This window comes from Protopterus annectens, chromosome 13.part0, assembly GCF_019279795.1.
Source record: "Protopterus annectens isolate FY-2018-M chromosome 13.part0, PAN1.0, whole genome shotgun sequence".
Taxonomy (NCBI): Eukaryota; Metazoa; Chordata; order Ceratodontiformes; family Protopteridae; genus Protopterus; species Protopterus annectens.
In genome coordinates this window covers 256,605,202-256,628,353 of record NC_056747.1, presented here as the reverse complement: position 1 = coordinate 256,628,353, position 23,152 = coordinate 256,605,202, and the positions used below count along the sequence as shown (strand labels likewise).

General features: G+C 41.8%; 1 protein-coding gene across 1 annotated transcript in view; it reads right to left on the bottom strand.

Moving 5' to 3' along the window:
• SBNO2 (strawberry notch homolog 2) overlaps positions 1 to 23,152 on the bottom strand; it is a 2,660,605-nt gene that overhangs the window by 12,632 nt on the left and 2,624,821 nt on the right. The gene's annotated exons all lie outside the window — the stretch shown is intronic.

The window sequence follows — 23,152 nt, the reverse complement described above, 5'->3', positions numbered from 1 at the left end:
TTTCAACATCATTTGTACCATAAGTTGTTAGATTCTGAGATTTGGAAGTGTGCATTATATCTCTCAATTACCTTGTTTGTCTTATGCACAAGCTGGCCCTCTCTAAAGATAATCATGCAGGAAAACACAAGCATACATCAAAGCCAAATGCCGGCCTGCTTGCACTGGATGTAAACCACAACAATAGAGGTAAAAACATCAGTAAATGATGAGCTTTTTTAAGCAGAACACTTAATACCTCAAGCTGGAAAGAAAAAAAAAATAGAATCAAGACAGGGAAAAAATATTCATAAAACAGAATGCTGTGGAAAATTATCACGTAATTTCTACTTGGCAAATGTTTTGTACTTTATTGACAGCACATCTTTATCTGGCAGTACTGCAATTAAGCTCCAGTACAAGCTAACATTCAGCATTTACAAATGACTGTGTACACACACCTGCACTGGAGGTGATGTTACCATCAAACTAAATAATAAGCTATTACATAAGAATTTCAGTATTTATGCAGTACTTCATCTAAAACATATGTACCACCAATAGCAAAATGAGTTAGAAAGGAAGATTATGGGTACCTCTCTCAATTGCCCAGATTTTTCCCTCATATTTTTGGTCTGTTCTTTATAAAATTTGTGGTTTTCTAGCAAATCACAGAGGGCTGACAAACATTCTCTGCTACTTTTGTCATGTATGGGTACAAAATAACAGTATCTACACAAACCATCAACATTAATCTGAACATTTTTTTAAATCATGCTTCACTTTTGAAATAGTTTTCTTGTACTAGATCATGTAGACTAGATTGATAGCAGTCCAACTGCTTCCTAGCAGCTATGAAGAAATGGATGTGCAAAAAATGCAACTTTGAACAGCTAGCTTCTGATTAAATTTTCTCTCCATTTATCAGAGTAGTATATACGATTCCAGCAACCAGTACTGCAGTAGAATTCATAAACTACTGGAAATAGCCACAAGCATACATCAATGACATTTTCCAGGGGGGTAGTTTCATCCTTAAGTAAAGTATATCACATACGTGTTGAAAGGGGAAAGCAGCTAGACCACTCTAGTGAGATTCCAGAAGACTATGCCCAACAAGTGTCTCTATGGTGTATGCCTATGAAGGAGGTCATACGGACAAATCCTGAGTTTGAATGTTACTCCCTGAAGTGGAAGACTGAGTTGAGTTTTATTTTGCAAGGCCCATGGAGAAATAAGTAATGGGCCCCAGCTCCTTCACAAATTCCCTGTAAGATCCCAGGCTGATGCAGTTTTTCCTACTTCCACATTATTTTTCTCCCTATATAGGGAAGGTTGAAGGAGTCTCTACTATAGCACTGACTCATGGACTTGACGCCTACTGTTAACATGGACCACAGGTACAGGTGCACTATGTTCATTGTGGGAATTGCTGAAAAGAACAGTGTAAACTTAATATAAATGTAGACGTTCGAGTGTATTCACTGTTGCAGTCTTGTGGGATTTCCCACTATGAAAGCTCTTGGCTCCATCTTCCTACAGCTGTCACACACCATGACTGATGTCATTATGCTTGGGTAATAAGAGGAGTCAGCCAACGTCACAATCTCATTTTTTTTCTTGCCCCCTGAAGAGCCCTCTTAGATGGAAGTCAAAGTCAAGTGTCTTTGACAGAGAACTTAAGCAAAGCAGCAAGAGGAGGGACCCCTTCACTACAGACAACACTTGTTCAAGCATATCTAGTAGGCTGGGGGGGGGGGTGGTAGAATACCGCAACAGTGAACACAAGAACATCTACAGTGCAGTGAAAAGGTATTTGGCCCCTTCCTGATTTTTTATTTTTTTTGCATGTTTGTCACCCGTAAATGATTCAGATCATCAAACAAATTTAAATATTAGACAAAGATAACCCACTTTGGATAGTTTTTTTTCCCTTAAATAAAATCACTTAAAACTGCATTTTGTGTTTACTTGGGTTATCTTTGTCTAATATTTACATTTGTTTGATGATATGAAACATTTAAGTGCAACAAACATGCAAAAAAATAAGAAATCAGGAAGGGGCAACTACTTTTTCATTGCACTGTACATTTATGGTAAGTATACACAACTGTACTATGTTTTTCATGTTTCACTGTTGCTGTCCTGATTTGTGAGATGATTCCCAAAGCTGAATAAAAGGGTGGAAGGTGGATTAGGGAGAGGAAAGAATGCCCTGCAGGGTGGGAGCGGCAAATCCTGCTTTGGACATGGACAATGCTGATACATAGTAATGTTTGGTGAAGGTATGCACTGAAGACCAGGTAGCAGCCTCCAGCATGTCTTTGGTGGGTACCCTTTTTAGGAAGGCAGTAGAGACAGCAGTTGCCCTAGTAGTGTGTGTCCTGACATCATCAGGTAGATTCTTACCATGATGGCTGTAAGAGGAGGAGATACAATGGGATCCATTTAGAAATGGACTGTTTGGAAACTGGTTTCTCTTTAGAACTGGTGGCAAAGGGCACAAACAGTTTGTCTGATTTTCTCAAAGTCTTTGTTCTGTCAAGATAATAACGGAGCTACCTATGCACATCCAAGGAATGAATAATTCCTTCCCCTATATTTTGTGGTTTGGGGAAGAAGGTAGGCAAATGTATGGCTTGATTTAAGAAGGTGTGTGTCACCACCTTGGGCATAACGGAGGGGTTAGTCCTGAGACAGAGAGAGACTCATTGGATGGAATATAAGGAAAGGTTCCACTGCCATGAGTGCCTGCAGTTCAGAAACCCTTCTAGGCCAAGTGTTACAGCTAACAAAAAGCAGTCTTCCATGTCAAGAACTTTAAGTCAGCTGGTTCAAATGGTGGAAGAGTAAGTTTTTCAAGAACAAGATTAAGGTCCCAAGGTGGTGTCGGAGGTCTTCTGGGTGGGCTGATGTGGATCACCCCCCCCTAAGAACCTGCTTCATAAGAGGGTGAAAAAATATAGGGGTTGGGCAGGAATGTGGGCTGAGACAGTCGAGGCATGAATTTTTATGGAGAAGACAGACAGGCCTTTGTCAAACAGACCTGCCAGATAACACAGGAGGACTACGATCTTGGCTAGATGTGGATTCTGAGCATGTTGCTCACACCAAAGAGAATCTCTTCCATTTAGTTAAATAGGATTTCCTGGTGCTAGCCCTTCTGGCTTCTCTAAGGATATCCTGAACCTGTTTATCCAAGATAGGATCCTAGGATCCCTGAAAGATGTTAAGGGATCCTCCATGCTGACAAGTTTAGAGCCCCCAGGCTGGGGTACACACAGTTTCCCTTGGTCTATGTCAGAATATCTAATCTATAGGAATGAGAAGGCATCTATCTACCAGGCTGAATTTGTTTTGTCCCTGCAGCAAAACGTTTTCAATCGAAGAGGTCCATTTGAGGCATTCCCCATTTTTTGGCTATGCTGAAAAAGGATTCTTGATGCAGATGCCACTTGTGGGGGCCTGACAAACTTCTGCTGAGGTGGTCTGCTAGTTTGTTGTGCACGTCTGGCAGGTATTGTGCCAAAAGGTGCAACCCTATGGAGTGTGCTGTTTCCCAAACATCCACTGCTAGGTGACAGAGAGTGCAGGCATGTGTTCCCCCCCCCCCCTTGTTTATGTATCACCTGACTGTGGTATCATCTGTTATCACCACTAGCACCCCAGTTTCCATTTATCTCTAAAGGCTAGAAGACCTTTCTGGACTGCCATAAGTTCCTCTAAGTGTATGTATTTGCCTCTCATGTTGTGGTCCCACTTCCCTTGTGTCTGAAAGTGGTTGAAGTGTGCTTCCCAGGCTAACTCTGAGGTATCTGTGGTCAGTGTTTGCTCCAGGGAGTGGAAACTGAAGGGGTGACCTGGCTTGAGGAAGCAAGCCATGGCTCACCATGCAAATTGCTTCTTGAGACAAGGAATCAGTTTGATCTTAGCTGAGAATGGTTGTGCATGCTGGCACCACACTTTTTTTCTCAGTTGTTTTTATTTAAAATGTTAACATCAAAAGATTAATATATGATAAAAATACTGTAAAACAAATATAGATATCTAAAAGGCACCACATATTCTTGAGGTACCACTGGAGTTTCTTCATGTGTAGCTTGGCCAGGGGAATTATGATGATGCAGGATACCATGTACACCAGAGCCCTGAGGTGTACTCTGGTTGTGAGAAATTCCCTGTCCATGATTTTTTGAAAGTACAGAGTCAGGAAGGAGACCCTGTCTGGAGGCAAGAAAGCCTTTTGGAGTGGGGAATCTAGTAGGCCCCCTAAGAACACAATTCTGGTTGTGGAGTCTCTCTGGGATTTTTGATGATTTATGGAGAACCACGGAGTTGATTTTTGTTGAGCTTGTAGCCTGGATAAGGCAAATGTCCCGACAGTGGTAAATTTGCACCACCTTTGTTCTGCAGAAGAGCATTAGAAGGGCTAAGCATTTTGTGAAGACCTTAGGAGCAACAGACAAGCCACAGGGCAAAGCAGAAAACTGATCATGCCTGGTACCCACTCTGAAGCGCAAAAAAAACTGTGCGATTCCTGTATGGGAATATGCAGGTATGCGTCCTTTAGATTTAGGGTAACCAAGAAGGTCTTTGGAAAAATCACGGGCAAGACTGAATATGCAGATATGCGTCCTTTAGATCTAGGGTATTCAAGAAGGCCTTTGGAAAAATCATGGGCAAGAGATTTTGAAGGGTCAACATCTGAATTTTGGGACCTGTAGTAACTGGTTAAGGGCAGACAGGTCCAGTATAGGCCGCCATGTGCTTTCCTTCCTGGGAACTAGGAAGAGTCTGGAGTAGAAACCCCTTCCTTTTTGGTGTTTGGTACCATTTCCACTGAGCCCTGGACACATGGCATCTATGTTTGGGAAACAGCCTCTGCCCTTTGGTTTGGGGAAATGTCTGGGAAGTCTGATGGCTTCAACGGCTGCTTGAATTTCAGCTTGTAGCCCTTTGAAATGATGGTTAGTACCCACTAGTCTAAAGTTATGAGCGACCAATTCTCCTGGAATAATGCTTGCCTTTCTCCAAGGTCTGGAAGAGGAAGGGTAAGGGAGCTGAGGAAAGGGAGGAGGAGCTACCATAGAAGAGTCATGATTGTTCCCTGCCAGGGGCCTGTAGTCTGGAACTCCTCAGCCTTGAGGTTTCTGAATGCCATTGCCTGGGTCATTGGTGCTGCCTCTGGCTCCTTTCCCTATGTGGCTTCCTTTGCTTAGCCTTATATTGGGAGGGAAGGGACCAATGCTTAGAAGGATAGTTTCTACCGAAACAAGGGGTCTGCACCTGCAGGAAATCCTTAACAGCCTGCATAGACTTGTCCTTGTCTTCCAATTTTTTTTTATTACAACTTCTGCTCTGGGGCCAAAGAGGAATTCCTTGTCCAACGGGGCATCCAAGAGGTTTGATTTGACCGTGTCCTGGGAGTGACTGTTTCCTCAGCCATGAGTATCTCCTAATAACAGAGCCTGTAACTGCACAGTGGATGGAATGTTTTGATACCTGAAAGCTGGAACTGCAAAGGTGCAGTAACTCCTTGAAGAGCCCCTTGTTTTTTAAGGTCATAAACCTCTGTCTCATGTGACCCAGTAAAGTCTCCTGTCAGTTTAATGTCCTGATAGATAAGATGGCAATAGTGTAAGTTTTTTTTGCCAAATCTATCTAGGGCCCTGCTTTCTTTACCTGCAGCAAAGGATTTCTGGAGGAGCTAGCTCTGGCTCATTTGGGGCCAGGGGTCACAAGCTCTGGGTCAGCTGCAGGATTCTTAAAGATATGCTTATGAGAATCCAAAACCTTATAAAATCTGTCTGGTTTCCTAGGGGCAGGAGGAAGGGAGTCTGGTTTCAAGGAAGAGTCCAGAAAGAAATCATCCACAACCTCCAAAACAGGAGGGATGGTGAGGGGTTTATGTTCTGGGTGGCTGAGGAATTCCCTTATCCTTTTCTTAGAGTGTGGGTAATCCTGGGCTTTCTACTGGAAATGTTCCCTCAAAGTGTGCAGTGTTTCCCCGAAATTGAAATCCTTAGGAGGGGTAGCAGAAGCCAGATTCTCCTCAGAGTCTGAGTCTTCAAAGTATGCCATGGAGGGTCCCTCTTCAAAAACAGAATCCTCCTGGTCAGAATCCTCATCTGACTCAAAAGGATCAGAAAGGACTTCTGGGAGGGTAACACTCTCTTTTTCCAAGGGAGGATGCAGAAGGGGATTGTCTGCCTCTAACAATGGAAATAAGTTCCTCTACCAATCTCACAAGGTCCTGCTGATAAACCTGCGAGTGGGAGCTGGTAGGCCTTGGCTGAGGCTGAGAGGAAGTCATTTTCCTAGGAGCAGATCTTGGTTTAGGCCTGGCAATGTCTGAAGCACAGACACCAGTCTCTCTCTGTAGAATGGTCTATGTCAAGGGCTGGTACTGCTCAACATTGGCTGTGCTTAAGTTGTCAGAAGCAGAGACCTGCAGAGTTGTCCCCGACCCAACTGACAAAGTGAGTCATAATGCTTGGGCAGATGTCAAAGGACCCAATATCATATCAGACTCAGATGGGTCTCGATAGAGGCCTGTGCCACCACCTCGGCTGCAGAAGGAGGCTGCAAAAGCACCTCACCTTCAGTGAAAAGCCTAGGAGGACTGGCCAGTGGTGAACCAATGTCATCCAAGGCCCTAAGCCAGGGGAATTTCTCCTTCTTCCAGTCAGGTAAATCAGCTTTGGATCAGCTGGTAGAACCACAAAATGTGGCCTACCCGACACTTCAATGAAGTGCCTAGCTAAAGTCCCGGCCCTATATCTAAGAGTTCTAGAACTGAATCAGGGGCAGAAATGACAGTTGGGAATGTTGTGATCTGGGCCCAAGCAAATTTCACAAAAACAATGGAAGTCTCTGTGTAAAATCTGTTTACTATAATGGAGACAATTACTCTTTCTCTGACAGTCAAAAAATATAGACATATTTCTCAAATAGGGTCCTTAGCCTTCTTAAGTCTTCTCTCTGGTGTGGACTGATCAATGCATTGACTGACTCTCTGCTTTGGGCTTCGACAGCAGGAAAGAACTGAGATCATGACATCAGTTGACTCTCCTTATACACAAGCATACTGATGTCGATCAAGATGTCCGCCAGCTGTAGGAGGAGGGAGATTTTTCTCTGGTAGTTGGGCCTGCCAAGGGCTTCCATGGCAGAAAATCCCACAAGTCAGGACTGCAACAGTGAAACCTGAAGAACATCAGTTGAATTCATAAAGCATGAGAAGAGTGTGAAAACAGCAACTGCTCCAATAAAAGTTCTAGGATTAAGAAGCAAGAAAACTTTACAGAGCAGTAGTAATGGAGCCTGCTCGGCTCCTGAAGAATGCATTCAACCTGTAGTGCTTGGAAAACGTGTGGCTGGATGTCTTAAGTTGCAGCCTCCCATACGCCTTTGAAGAAGTATCCTAAAAAATGGCAAAAGTAGCTGCAACTACAGCATCATGATCATTTAGAGATTTAGAATGACGTTCACAAAAAAAAAATGCAGTTAGCTAGACATTCAGGTAAGACCTGCTTAAATATTGCAGTTCCCAGTTTGTCACATCTGTAAGGAAGAAACAATTGATCAGAATTTTTTCACACAATAGCTCCTGACAAATAATATATTAGCTGTCTGCACTTCCACGAATATACAATTTTTCCTTTCTGAAGTTTAAGAAAAATTACTACAATGGGAGTTGTATGGACTAATTTAGAGAGAGCGTGGATAGCACAGGCAACTCTGTTCTGGTGAAATATCATCTGAGGATCAGAGTTCATAAAAGCTTAAAGTTCAGAAACCCTTCTAGAAAATAACAAGGAAAACTGTTTTCCAAGACCACATTTTTTGGCAGTCAACAGCCTGTTCACAAAGAAAATAAAGTTTTTCCAGCTCAAAAATTTAAGTTCCAGAGGCTGCACCAGTAACATATAGGGATGAAGTTATGACTATGGCCCAGGTAATCAAAGTTTGAAGAACAGCTTACTACTGCTTGATGGCAAAGCGAGGGTGGGAGGGGATATGCCAATCCTGGGAAGAGGGAGTATGCTGCTGAGACAGCAGATTGTTCTGGTGAGTATGGGACTGGAATGATAAGGGGAACAACCAAGAAGGTGCGGCTACCTCTAGGGCCCTGGGAAGATACAAGTACAAAGGCATATCTCACTACCTGCCCAGCTATTTAACAGTACATCAAGTTGGGCTCGGAGGTTTGGTAAGGACATATCTCAGCTTGGTTGCAGTGTGATGATCTTGGCAACCCTGATCCATTTCCCAGTAGATAGGGGAATCAGGCCAACACAGACAGTGAGGTTGTTCTTGCTAGGAAGGACAGGACCTATCCTGTAAAGGGTAACATTTGGATTCCACTCATTGCCATGAGGCTTGGAAGGGCAGGAACCAAGTTAACATTAAGTGGGAGCAAAAAGAGTTGTAATTCCTTAGTTTTATGGGTGGCCCAAGATGAAGGATACCCTTAAGGAAAAGTTGCTGGAGAAAGGTTTAAAAAAAATATGTGCTTAGACAGATGAAAGTTTGGAATTTATGGAAAGCATAAGGTAGTCCTGAATTAAACAGAATTCACGTAGCTAAAAATTTTTTGTACCGAAGCTGACAATGGGTCTTTTCTGGTTAGCTGAGTACAAAGACAGATCTGCTTCCACTTGCCAAAATAGGACTTTCTGGTGGCAAGTTTCCTAGCCTTTTTAAGAATGCAAATTACATGTGGCTGAAAGGCTTGTAATACAGGATCATGGAACTACCCTAGACGCAGTCAAGCTAAGACCGAGAAGATCAGTATGTACTAATGTACCCCCATCCCTTCAGAGAATCAGTAAGGTACAATATTTGGGAAGGGTCATAGGTTGTCTCTATGGGCCAGAAGGTGGCTATCAGAATATATGGTCGCACTCTCTTCCCTGGTCTTCACCATTACTTTTGGTACCCGGAAAGAAATAAGATAAACTATTTCTTAAGCTATGATGATGTCGTCTGTGGCACAAGCTTTTCAGAATGGAAACATGAAGCACAATTTCTTGATCTACAAATCAGTTTTGGATAGGTCACACACAAATCTATCCAAGGTGGACAGACTGCTTTATAAAAATTCTGATCTAAAGTCCATTTGTGGGGACTTACTACAGAGCTGCTCAGCAGGTTGGTTGTCCAGATATCCCCTAAAGGAATATGCATTGCTTTTAGGAGGCGGCCAATATGGAATATGCATTGTTTTTAGGAGGAGGTGACACTGTCAGGCCAGGTCCCATGCATTCATGGCTTATCTGCCGGTTATTTGTAACAGTGAGTACCCTCTGGTTTGCTGACGAACTACATTATTGTGGCAAATTTGCATGATTAATACCAACTTGTTTAGTCTCCAGGATTGTTTGAAGACCTGTCGGGCATAGATCAGCATCAGTATTTCGTTCAGAAGGGTAATCACGGCCACCATAGGGCAGTCCCACTGCCCCTATACCTAGAGGTGTTCCACATATGCACTCCTATTCAGGTCTGAGGCTTCTGTTGTCAAGGTCTGGGTGCTGTCTGATGGGTTTTGGGGCATCCCTAGGTCCTTCTGCACTGGATCTGTCCATGAAAGAATCTCCTTTTGGACGACTGGACAGAGAATATGTCTGATTTTGAGTAATTTACCCAATAACAACATGGTTTTAAAGGGTTGGTTAAACTCTTCAAGCCCATCATACAAGAAATGATCCAACTCCGATCTTACAACACTTGTTCCAGTGAGAGAGCTTTGATTGGGCAGTTTCCCAACTGTGGAGAGATGTGTGTTCCCAAGAAATAAAGGCGAGCAAATAAAGGTGATAAGTATTTGATGAATACCCTGAAAGTAACTGAAAGCCCAAAGAGCAAGGAGATGAACTGGAAATTTTGGGGTCTTTTCCAAAATATGAAGAATCGTTTTATGTCCTGAGAAAATGGGGATGTCAATTTAAGTTCCCTTCATGCGCAGGATTACCTAGCAAGCCTGGGGCAGTAACAAGGATGAGCGAGTCTGCAGGGTTATCATCTTGAAATGTCTGACTCTGAGGAACTTGTTTGAAGAACAAAGATCTAAGGAAGCATCTTCATGACCTTTCTTGGCACCAGGAAGGGTCTTGGGTGGAACCCTCTGCCCTCTTCTCTGGGAGGTACCTTGTCCTGTGGCTGCATAGAAAAATAGGTGGCTTATCAGTGGCCGTACCATAATTAAATTATCTGGTAAGGAAGTGGTCCATCATTAGTACCTTTTATGACAGTATATTGTAGGCATTAGTATTACTTCTCACTCAGAACATCATTAGATAGTGGTTCCCTCCCACTGCTCCTCTGTTACTGCTTGGTTCCCAACTCTCTACTACTCCACTGATGTGTGTACAGTTTGGTCATGGAAGAATTTTCCAGTGAGCTTTGTTTGTTTTATTTCTTTTTTGGAAGTTCAATCTCCTCACTGTCACTTATTCAATTTCTTGAACTAGAACAGGTAACAGAACTCCACCCCCCCCCCCGAAATATTTTCATTGCTTTTACCAGTTTATTTTCCTGATCTCAGTCAGTATGCAGGTTCTGTGGCATGACTTCTCATGGAAGACAACAAAGCCCTTGTTCAAAGGCTGTCCCCTGCAGCAGGTGCACAGTACCCAGTAACAGGTATCTCTGCTTTGTCGACTGCCTCAGAGTGAGGCACAATACCTCTAAGTACCAATTTGCACAGGTTTCACAGGTTTCAACTGTGTGATACACTCTGATGTCCAATGAGGCTCTCCCCCTTCCCTGACCTAAATATCTAAAAAGGCACTAAAAAGGCTGATACTGGTAGTGATGCAGTCCTCAGCACAAGTTTCCTCCACAAAAGGCTCAACATTAGGGATTTATGTAGCTAGTGACACAGTTATCTCTTTGGAGCAAATAGGAACCACTGGCAAAGACAGACTCAACCTGGTCCCTGGTGCTTCCACAAACAAGTTGCAAGAAACTTGCCAGGAGGCTGGAGGAGACCAGATATAATGATGTCAGGGCACGCTTTCAGTTTCAGTACAAAAGGGCTCTGGCTAGCTTGCCCTGGGATGAGAGTTAGACATAACCCCACATCCCATGTATCAGTGTATTCAAAAGCGCTTACTTCTAGCAAATATCCATGGACTGCTCACTGCCACATTCTCAAGGCCTGTGTCATAGGCCAGGTTTCCCTTTCCTTCCACAGATGCTTCCCAGCTTGCTTCCAGTGACATCAGCCCGAACATTTCCAACTCTGTTTTCCTTCCCCCTGATGCTGACAACCCACTGTATTTCGAACTAAATCATATTGGTGCCAAAACCGGCAGGTTTTAGCATCCATTCAGCAGATGCCTGCATACACAATTCAGACATTGCTACAAAACCTGTCAGTAAGAACATGAGAACAGAAACATTGTCCAATGCCTGTGCAGCATGCTGTGACACAACAGGTCTCCCCAACAGGCACTGGCACAAAGACCAAGACAAACTTTCTAATACTAAATGATAATCTGTAAAAATTTCAATCCCGCCCCCCCAAACCATGAGAATATATCTGCATATGGAGAACTGTTCACAGAAACCCTGTACCATCATGTCAACAAAATGCATAGAGATGGCCAAGCTGAATAGAGCCAACTCAAAAAAATGACCCCCCTGCCACTCCCTCCCATGGCATCCTAAAGAACAGTTGTGTACACTTACCATAAATGTAGATGTTCAAGTGTATTCACTGTTGCAGTCATCACATTTGGGTTATCTGCTTGCAGTAGCCCTCAGTCGGCCTGATTATCAAAGTCTTGGGTCCTGAGTCGGTTGCCGTCTCATTTTCCATAACGTCAGGTAGTCAGGAGTATAAAGCATGCAGCCGATGCCATTACAACAGTTTTTCTTGCCCCAGATGTCAGGTGCCCCCCTTAATGGGAACCAATTAAATATATATATATATATATATATATATATATATATATATATATATATATATATACACAAGGTTATACCTCCAACAAAAAAGCAAATACACCCAAAAGCTTTTAAGTATAGTAAAGGAGAATAGAGGTATAGCCAAAAGAAGTCAGGGGGCTGGAGGGAGGGTAACCAGGACTGCAACAGTGAATACACTCGAACATCTACATTTATGGTAAGTGTAAACAACTGTACTATGTTCTTCATGTTTCACTGTTGCAGTCATCATATTTGGGTAGATTCCCAAAGCTAAGGCTGGGAGGAGGAATTTAGATAGCATTAGGACCAGCTATAATACCCTGCAAGAGTGCAGTGGCAAAGCCAGCTCTGGATTTAGAGAAAATTGGCAAATGGTAATGCTTGGTGAAAGTATGTACAGAACTCCAGGTAGCAGCTTCCAGGATGTCTCTGGTAGGGACACCTCTGAGAAAGGCTGTAGAAGTAGATGCAGCCCTGGTTGAATTGGGTCTAATGCCCTGTGGGACAGGTTTTCCATGGTGCTTATAGCAGAAATTAATGCAATGGCCTATCCATTTAGAAATGGTTTGCTTTGAAATAGCCTTCCCCTCTGCCCCTGCAGCAAATGCCGCCAGCAGTTGTTCAGATTTCCTTTGAGGTTTAGTTCTGTCCAAGTAAAATCTAAGTTGTTTGTGCACATATAAGGAGTGCAGTATCCATTCCCCTTTGTTCTGTGGATTAGAAAAGAATGTTGGCAAATGAATGGACTGATTAACTCATTAACCCCAGAGTACCTTTTCATGGCGCCTGTGTGCTTAACACCGAGCACGCCATGAGAAGTTACTAATTTCAAGCTGTTACCCCCGAGTGCCTTCCTGAAGTGCGAGAAACTGTAGTGCACATTTGTAGTTGAACCTAATGTAAAACACACTGAAATTGTAACTAAACATGTAAATTACATTATATAGTTACAATTCAGTGTGCTTTTACATTAAGTTCACATTAAAGTTTTACTTCTAAATCCGTTTAAAAGGTTGTTGACAAAGCAAGTAGTGGCAGTCAATCGGATTCTTGCAATCCGAACCACCACTTGCATACCAGCTCCACCCCAATATAATTTTCTTTTCTTTTATCCAAACAAATAGAGGGTCCAGCTATAGGTATTTCTTTTCTTTTTTTGAGACTTTACTTGCTACTGGATCCCTCTATTGTATTTATGCACTCACGGAGATCACCAGAGATCGCCACTGACGCTCACCGGTATTTGCTGCAAGGAGTTCCTGGTGTGACGGCTTGAAAAAACTGCTTTTTTTCCCATTCAGGTAAGCTAGACAGTAAGCTCAGTAAGGATAGACACACAGTATGTGGTTGTCATTATTATTATTACTTCACTTCACCCCCAAATATCTAGAAATGTGTTTGCCTTATGTCTAGACAACATGTAGAAAAAAATATATAAAAAAAGCCAGTCTCACTCTTCTTTGGTATCTGTTCCGGGCTCGCCGACAGCTCTTTGCACTTGTACTATTCCCGTAGAAGGCAACAACTGAGTTTTCGCATAGACGAGTAATTTGTAAGGTTTATGCGCCTACTTATGCGGTTTCATTCTGATTGAACGAACTTCAACGGGTACGTATTCTGACTTGTTGTGTAAGTAACTTGTGTATAATTTACAGGACTTCTTTATTGTAGCTTCCGGTTTTCTAACTGGAAACGAGTTGCACTACCACTTTTTTTTACTTTACTGCAGGATTGTTTGCTTACCGAGAGTAACCCATGCTGTATTTCTGAAATACAAACTTATGCCTTTATTACCTGCAATCCCTATTTGACAGGCATATTCTGTTGAGAATTGTGGATGATGTAGCGGGCTCAGATTTAATAAAACGTGTCGTCATGGCTATGTTTTAAAATGCTTATGGCTTCCATGATGGTGGGTAACATAATGATCTTGCGATTGTAGTTTGTGATATGTATGCTGTATAAAAGTGGCAAACACCCTGCCTGTTCTGTAATGCGTTGTTTATGCGTATGTTATGTGCAGCAGTTTAAATTGTTTAATGCGACCATGTGCTCGAGAAAGAAGTTATGAACTTGTGCAGGCAGATGTTGTTGCAATGTAATTAAAAAAAAAGGCAACATGTTGAAGTATTTTGCTTTTGATGGAGGTAGGGTATTTTTCAAATAACTTATTTCTAGATTGCATAGTTTTGTTGTCGCTGTTGCGTTTTCGTTACTGCTGCCATGCACATAGGGTAGTTGATTTTTTTTGTGTGTAAATTGAGAAACTGCGATTTTAAGTATGTTGCAAAATTGACAGTAAAGGAATATAGGTGAAAGTCTATGAAGAAAGATTATCCAGAATACCTGATGGAAGGGGTAATTGAGGTTATAATGAGACAGAAAAAATGTAGTCCAGTAATTAAACTATGTTTTCAAAACATGAACGGGACTAAAATAAAACACTGTTTGGAAATAATAAGGTTTAGATAGGGCTTAAATGTAAAGAAACACTTGCCTGTAGAAGATGTGCACATCATTAGTTTATAGTCAGTAGTTTTTATTTTGTAAGTGGATGTCTAGAAAGAAATCTTGGAGCAAATAGACATTAAAATTGTACTACTGAGGGCATTCTGAATACTGCTTGTGCAGCATTTTATTTTGGAAAGAATGAAAGGAAGTTAACCGTAAGTGTAAGAGATCATATGCATGCCATTAAAATTAAAAATAGTTGCAAAACATTATTTAGGCATACTGAGAGATGAAAAAGTGGAGGAAGTATGCATTTTTGTTTTTGAAAAGACTGATGTTGATCAGAGAAAAGATTTAGACAGTGAACATGAAAGGATGGAAAGGAAATGGCAGAAATGGCTGGATACATACCTTTCACTAGATCTATATGAAAAAGGGAGTATAAAGCTTGAATTAAAAACTAAAAACCTGAGATATGCCCTGCTGAGATTTTAGACCTTTTGCTGTTAACGGACAGTATTTATAGTCATTGCTCCAAGGCATGGAGGGAATTTGCTCCAGCTGCACATAACCACAGCTTCGGCATGATTCATAGAGCAAGGTGCACTTACGCACAAGATGCTTACTCAGCTTACAAAAACCTTAGGCAAGTGAAATAATAGTATGATGTGAATGAGGAATGCCTGAAATCTGTGACACAATTATGTGAATGAGGTATTTTCCTGCTGGTTTGTGATTCCTAGCTGCTTTATTATGTCCCTCTGAGCCGTCCTTTTCAATGCAACATCAATGCTGTCCCATAGCTTCTCCACTGTTTGACTGTCTTCACTGTGTTCCACGGTAAATCCAATTCTCAGTAAGATATAACTGCTGTACTACTTTGACGTAATTACTCTGGTCTTTGTCCTAACATATGGTAATGGCTCTATTACACCTGTACAAGAAATATGATGCATGTTTCAACAGATAATGTGATGCAATTTCCCACCTGCACATTCAGTGTTCGTTTATGAATTTTTCATTTTGGTGCTTGTACATACCAGGAAATGTTACTGAACGGTTGTTTCGGGGAAATCTCTTATTCTGGTGCCTGTGCATACATTATGTTGAAGGGCTCGGGTGGGTGAATGCTTCATTTTGGTGGTTTAATACAGCAAAACTTACAGATATTTCATTTGGGGAAGCGTTTAATTTTGGACATTGTGCATACCTCAACATTCTACTGAAGGGGTTTCTTGGGCGAACTGGTGGCTGCACATACTAGGAAATGTTACTGAAGGCTTGTTTGTGGAAACGTTTCATTTCAGGTGCATGTATACCTGGACATAATTATGAGGATGTTGCTTGGGGAAATAATTCATTGTGTATCAGGGATGTGCTTGTGCATACATGGTCTCACTGCTGAAGTGACTGCAGGGCCAATTTGTGTCATTTTGATGCCTGTGCATACAGAATGCAAACAACTGGAGGGGTTACTGGGGACATATAGAAAGTCAGTCTGCAAATTACATTGGGTTACATCACTTCTGCTTGTATTATTCTATTTGTGATTATACTGCCTGAATGAGATAAAGGTTATCACTCACTTGCAAAGTTATTTACCAAGTGACTACTGACAGGATGGAGCTACCATATGTTTTGTTTATTTCTCCTGGCTTTGTCAGTCATGTGTGGAATTTAGGTGGGAGGAAGGCCTCAGTAATACCCAAGTGTTATACTATTTGACTAACTCAGATCTTCTCCTTACTGATGATAATGAGTCTGTGTTACATAACAGGTGCACAAGGTAATAGAATGAATGCCTACTCAACAGGTTATGGGCAGCAGTTATCACCTGTCTCTCAGCATGCACACCTTTGCAGTAATAAAAGGAAGGTCATTATCACATAGCAATAGGTGCAGTTACAATATAGCAGTTAGTCATTATTACTTTTCTGGGAAAAGTCTCAGCTGCTGTCAGTGTTATTCACATAAGTAAAAGTCATTATCACTTTAATGAATGCACAAGTCAGGTTGTATTTTTTCTCTGCTTGGAGTCATTGCAAGCAACCCCCTCTCCCTCATTCTTCATTGTCTGCCTACTCTCCTAAACCCCTGATTTTTGTCTTGTTGTATATATGCATTATATGTATATATGTATATATATATATATATATATATATATATATATATATATATATATATATATATATATATATATATATATATATGTGTGTGTGTGTGTGTGTATGTGTGCATATAGATATACATATGTATGTACATTGGTCACACGCATATATATAATTTTGGTGGTTGTGCGTATCTCAACATTTTCCTGAAGGGGTCATTTGGGTGAATGTTTCATTTAGGGACATGTGTATAACATGTAGTAATGAAGATGTTGGTAGGGGAAATAATTCATTTGTGTACCAGGGATGTGCTTGTGCATACATGGTCAGACTGCTGTAGATTGTAATACAGATACGGTGTGACAAGTGTAGGTTATCTATAGCTCAGGTTTCAGCAATGGTTATTATAATTTTTTGTTTATGTATCCAGCTTTCAAGAATAATTTATTATCTTTTAACAATATGCACATACTGCATTGAGGAAAACTGATGGGTCTTATTGTAACCAGAGTGATGGTCAGATGCGATAACTGGAATTATTACTTTTGTAACTAATTCTAACATGGATTAACCAGATAAGTTTGCCATTTCCGATTGTATTACTGTACTTCTGCTTATACTCAGTAGTTGGGCATGTTTCCACGCTTTGTCAGTCATGGGTGGAAAGTAGGTGGTAGGAGGAAGGGCTCAGTAACATCCAAGTGTTATACTATTTTGACTGAATTATAACGGCATTGTCATTTTTGTGTGATCTGATATAATTCCCCGACAGATATGGAAAACAGCAGTCAACGGGCAGCTCACAAGGCCAGATGTTTACAGAATTGGTTCATGCATGGCTTGATGCACAGGGTCGGCGTTCACCTAACTGAGGAGGGCATTGCGTTGTTCTTGACTGACCTCCACAATGGTGTGAGGAGAGCTATGCAGGATTGGTAATATGCAGCATGTGAGAAGAATGGAAAACACCCATGACCAAATAGGACCAGTATGGTAAGTAAAACTCTCTTATGAAATGTGTTCTGTAAAATTTATTATTCTGAATTTGTGCACATATGAAAGTTTGTTTTGGACTTAGGTTATGGAAATTATGATTTTTTTTTCATATTTTGGTACATAACTTTGCAAGGGAGCATCTGAATGTGCTAAGTAATACCTCATTTTGAAGACAGTATTGATAGTTCCAACATGGTAAAAGAATGGTGCCTGTATGTTGGACACATGTGCAGATATCAAAGTTTGTTTGGGACTTACGGTTAAGGAGATTATGATTTTTTTCATACTTTGGTAAATAACGTTGCAAGGCAGCATCTGAATGTGTCAAGTAATGTCTCATTTTGAAGACAGTATTGCTGGTTCTAACATGGTAAAAGAATTGTGCCTGTATGTTTGACACATGTGCAGATATGAAAGTTTGTTTCGGACTTAGGTTATGGAAATTATGATTTTTTTTTCATATTTTGGTAAATAACTTTGCAAGGGAGCATCTGAATGTGCTAAGTAATACCTCATTTTGAAAAGATTATTTATAGTTCATGGTAAAAGAATGGTGCCTGTATGTTGTACTCATAGGCAGATATCAAAGTTTGTTTCGGACTTCGGTTATGGAAATTATGATTTTTTTCATATTTTGGTAAATAACATTGCAAGGGAGCATCTCATTGTGTGAAGTAATACCTCATTTTGAAGACAGTGTTACTCCTTACAACATGGTAAAAGAACAGTGTATGTGCACTGTACACACGTACAGATATCACAGTTTGTTTAGTCTTGTACGAATATGAAAATTATACATTTACAATACTTCTCATTATTATGCCCATATCTTTGCGAGGGAGCATGGTAATCACACAAATGATGCATCATTTTGAAGCTGACATTCAGATGCACAACTTCTACACTGATATGTAGGCTCTGTCTGTTACAGGTGATGAGATATTATGCTTTATCAATTATGAGAAATAATATATTAATCATATTTCTGTGAATATCTCATGAAAGGAGCATCACACAGTAATGGTTAAGGTATCATTTTAAGGCCGACATTCATACTAACAAATTAAATTCAAATTGTATGGGTCTGCATGGTACATAGACCAAGATATTGTGCTTTGCTTTTCCAAAAAGGTAAAAAATATGCACAATATCAGCATTCCTTGCCAAATATTTAATAATGACTTTGATATGCATTATCAACAGTTACACTGTTGGAAAGGTCAGTGTCTGCTGAACAACTTTTGCGTTTACATTTTTAGTGTAGCTCTTATAGTTAAAGAGTTATGAACATTTGTTTTCTGTATAGTATTACAAATGGATTTTCTGAAAATGAGCTCAGGCTGCACTGTTGTTCCTATGGTGGAATTAAGCAGGCAGCTTTTTCTGAGCTGCTCCGAGCCACACTGGATACCACCTTGGGCATGAGAGAGGGGTTGGTCCTGAGGGACACCCTGTCCGCATGAAAGATGATGAAAGGCTCCACTGCCATAAGGGCCTGTAATTCAGATACCCTTCTTGCTGAAGTGATTGCTAAAGGGAAAGCTGTTTTCCAAGAGATGAATTTTAACTCTGCAGTTGCAGCTGGTTCAAAAGGAGGAAGAGTGAGTTTTTCCAATACAAAGTTAAAGTCCCACGCTGGTGTTGGGGCTCTCCTGGGTGGTCTTAAGTTTTTGGCCCCTCTGAGGAACTGCCTGAGCAGTGGGTGAGAAAAGAGGGGTGATTCTGTGTTGTAATGAGCTGAAATGGCTGAGGCGTGAATTTTGATGGAGGAAAAGGAAAGGCCCTTGTGAAGCATCTCAGTTAAATACTGAAGCATCTGAGGTAAGTTGGGCACTGCTGTGGCCATCCCTTGAGTTTGGTTCCAGGCACAGAATCTTTTCCATTTTTCAGCATAAGATTTTCTATTACTAGGCCTCCAACACTTGTTTACTGAGGGATGGTAATGGAGAGATTAGGTAATAAGCCAGGCTTGCCAGATTCAGGGTTTGAAGCTGGGGGTGCAGAATCTGGCTCTCCTGCTGTGACAGCAGGGTAGGGGTCTGAGGCAGGTGCCATGGGGCTAGCTGCGACACACTGCGCAAGAGGGGGTACCAGTGTTGGTGTGGCCAGTCTGGTGCAATCAGTATCATCCTTGGTTTGTCCTGTTTGATCTTTAGTAGTACTTTGGAGAGGAGTGGCAGAGGAAGAAAGGCATAAACTGATAGATTTTTCCAGCTGAAGGACAGAACATTCACTTTCCAGGCTTGTTTCTGGGGAGTCTTTGTGCAGAACTTGTCCAACTGGTAGTTCTGGGGGGGGAGGCAAACAGGTCTACATCTGGGCTACCCTATTTGTTGATCAACATGTTGAAAGTCTTTGGTTCCAGTTTCCACTCGTGTGGGTCCATGAGATTTCTGCTTAGTTTGTCTGCCAGTGTATTTAGTTTTCCTGGCAGGAATTGAGCCTGTAGATGCACTTGGTAGCTCAAGGCTGTGTTCCACAGAGCCATGGCTAGTTTTGCAGATAGGGGGCAAGAATGGGTACCCCCCCCCGCTTGTTTAAGTAATACATAACAGTGGTGTTGTCTGTATTTACCATTAATTGTCCTGGAAGAATGTGGTCTTTGAAGGCTGTCAGAGCATTCTGTAGAGCTAACATTTCTTTTTGATTGATATGCAGGTGCATTTGACTTGGGTTCCATTTGCCCTGAATGCACTTCCCTGCCAGGTGAGCCCCCCATGCATAGTCTGATGCATCTGTTGTTAGGGTTTGGGTGGCAGGGGGTAGAGTGAATGGTAGTACCTTGTTTTGGTGGCAGGCCTCTGCCCACCAAAGGAATTCTAACAGTAGGCAAGGTATAATGGGAATCATTGCTTCTAGATCCTGAGAATGTTGACACCATAGGCTTTGTAGATACCATTGTAGTTTCCTCATATGCAGTCTTGCATATGGAATTAGTAGAATGCACGAGGCCATGAACCCCAAGGTTTGCAGTATTTGCCTTGCAGATAGCAGGGTTTTTGTGGCCACTAGTTTGAAGTAAGTTGTCAAATGAATTTGTTTCTCTGGCGTGAGGAAAGCCATCTGGGAAGTTGTGTTCAAGCTTGCTCCCAGGAATATAATTTGTTGAGAGGGTACCAGATGCGATTTATTTTCGTTTATGGTGTAACCCAGACAAGTTAACACCTTTTGTACAAATGCCACATGATTCAGAAGTATGTCCTGGCTTTCTGCCTGAATTAGACAATCGTCTAGGTATGGGTATATTTGAATATTTTTTTGCCTGCAAATTGCAGTGACTGGAGCTAGGCACTTTGTGAATACCCTGGGTGCAGTAGATAAGCCAAAGGGCACTGATTTGGGGGTAGATCTGGCCAACTGTTTGGGGTTAGTAATGTGGAAGTGAAATCTGTATCCTTGGGAAACTATGTTTAAAACCCATTTGTCCTGGGTAATGAGTTCCCAGTTTTTTACTTGCAGAACAATCTTTCTCCCTAAAGGAGCAGTCAGTTGAGAAGTGCTTGGAAGTTTTAAAGTTAAATCATTGAGATAGCTTACCATAGGGGGGAGTCTTACTACTCCCTGATTTGGAAGTGGGAGCCCCCCACTGCTTAGTCCTGTGCGTACCTTGGGACTGAAGCCTGGGTGTTCTGCTGGTTCTGGGTTTGAACTGAGACGGCCTGAAGAGGCAGGAAAGGACTAATTTTTTGAGGGCCAATGCCTACTAAATCTTGGAGGCTGCACTTGTAAGAAATCTTTAACAGTTTGCATAGATTTAGCTTTTTCCTCCATCTTTTTAAGAACTTCTTCTGCTTTGTTGCCAAACAGGCGGTCCTGATTTAAGGGAGCATCCAGTAATTTCGTTTTAACATGACCTGGCAAAGATTGCTCCTTAAGCCAAGCATGCCTTCTAAGTACAGACCCGGTGACAGCAGCCCTGCAAGATGCCTCTAGTGAATCAAAACCACACTGCAAAGTATGTTTTCCAACCTGTTCAGCAGAATGCATTAAATCCCATAAATCCTTATTTTCAGCACAATCAGGAATCAACATCATTTTCTGTTTAAGCAATCCAATAATATGCTACTGATACTTTAACATATGAAACTGGCAATTTAAGGCCCTGATAGCCAAGGTTGCACAGGTGTATACCTTCTTACCTCATCTATCCAGGGCTCTGGAATCTCTATCAGAGGGGGTAGGATTTTTGGCAGTAGTAGCCTTAATGCCTTGGGTCCCTGTGAAATGGTCTAAGGATCCGCAGTAGGATTTTTAAAAAGGAACTTGTGAGAATCAGGAACCCTGTACTATCTATCAGGTTTTCTGGGAGCAGGAGGTAGAGAGTCAGGGGCCAAGCTAGACTGCGAAAAGGCATAGTCAACAATGTCCAGCATAGAAGGGATGGCTAAAGGCCTGTGTTGGGGCAGGAGTAAGAAATCTCTAAGCCTCTTTTTAGAATCAGAGTGACTTGCACAGTGAAGATGCTCCCTAAGAGTTATGCAAGGTTTCACCAAAAGAAAAATCCTCTGGGGGAGAAGCAGAGGGAATAGAGTCCTCTGCATCAGAATCCTCATAGGTAGACAGAGGTAAATCCTGGTCATCAGAGGGGACAGAAATGTCAGAATCCTGGTCAGAAGTATCATAAGCAAATTCAGTCCTAGGTCTCTTAGAGGGGGAAGGTTGGCTTCCTCTGATTAAAGTAAGAAGGTCTTCAGCCATTCTTATCATTTGTTTTTTAGGCGTAGAGGCCTGACCATGCAGTCTGGGCATGGTTTCCTGGGCATGGTTCGAGTTTTAGGCCTTGAAGAAGAAGATGGCATCGGTTTAATATGCAAGTCAGTAGGCCTGCATACACCCTCAGAAGCCGGTTCCTGCACAGCGGTTCCGGACCCATCCAAGGTAGAGACATCCGCAGGTTCCACAGTTGAAGCACCTCGCGGCATACCGGACTCCGAATGGGTCTCAGTAGAGGCCTGCGAATCTGAAGTAGTGGGTATCAGGGGCTGTGAAAGTGCCTCACTGAGTACTGGCGAACTGGCAACTAGCTTAGGAGAAGCGTCATCGGCAGCTTTGGACCTAGGCGGCCTGTCCCTGTCTATCTTTGCGTTTTTTCGAAATGTCGGTAGTCGGGTGGCTTACCGAAGACATATCTGGATAATTGAACAGAGTACCAAAATATTAAGAAGCGAAAATATACAGACGACGAATAGTTTGTGGTTTAAATAAGGCACAATACCGACAGCGAGGTACATCGTGGTCAGGGCCTAGGCAAGGAATACATTAAAAATGAAAATTTTTATAAGGTATTTGCTTTCCACAAGAAATACAATTATTGACTTTTACTGACATTGTTTAGAGCAAGAAAAAGTTTCTCCAACGGGGTACTTCGCTTTAGTTGAAGACTTTGGTTCTGAAACTCGAAAACGAAAATTTCAGGAGTTGGCCGACCGACACTTGAGAACTGCTTCTGCTTCGGGCACTGCACAGCAGGAAAGACTGATGTAATGGCGTCAGATGCATGCTTTATACCCCTGACATCACGGAAGACAAGACAGCAACTGATGCAGGACCCAAGACTTTGATAATCAGGCCGACTGAGGGCTACTGCAAGCAGATAACCCAAATGTGATGACTGCAACAGTGAAACACAAAGAGCATCAGGTTGTACAACAAAGAAAAAGTCAAAGCCAAGATTATGAAGT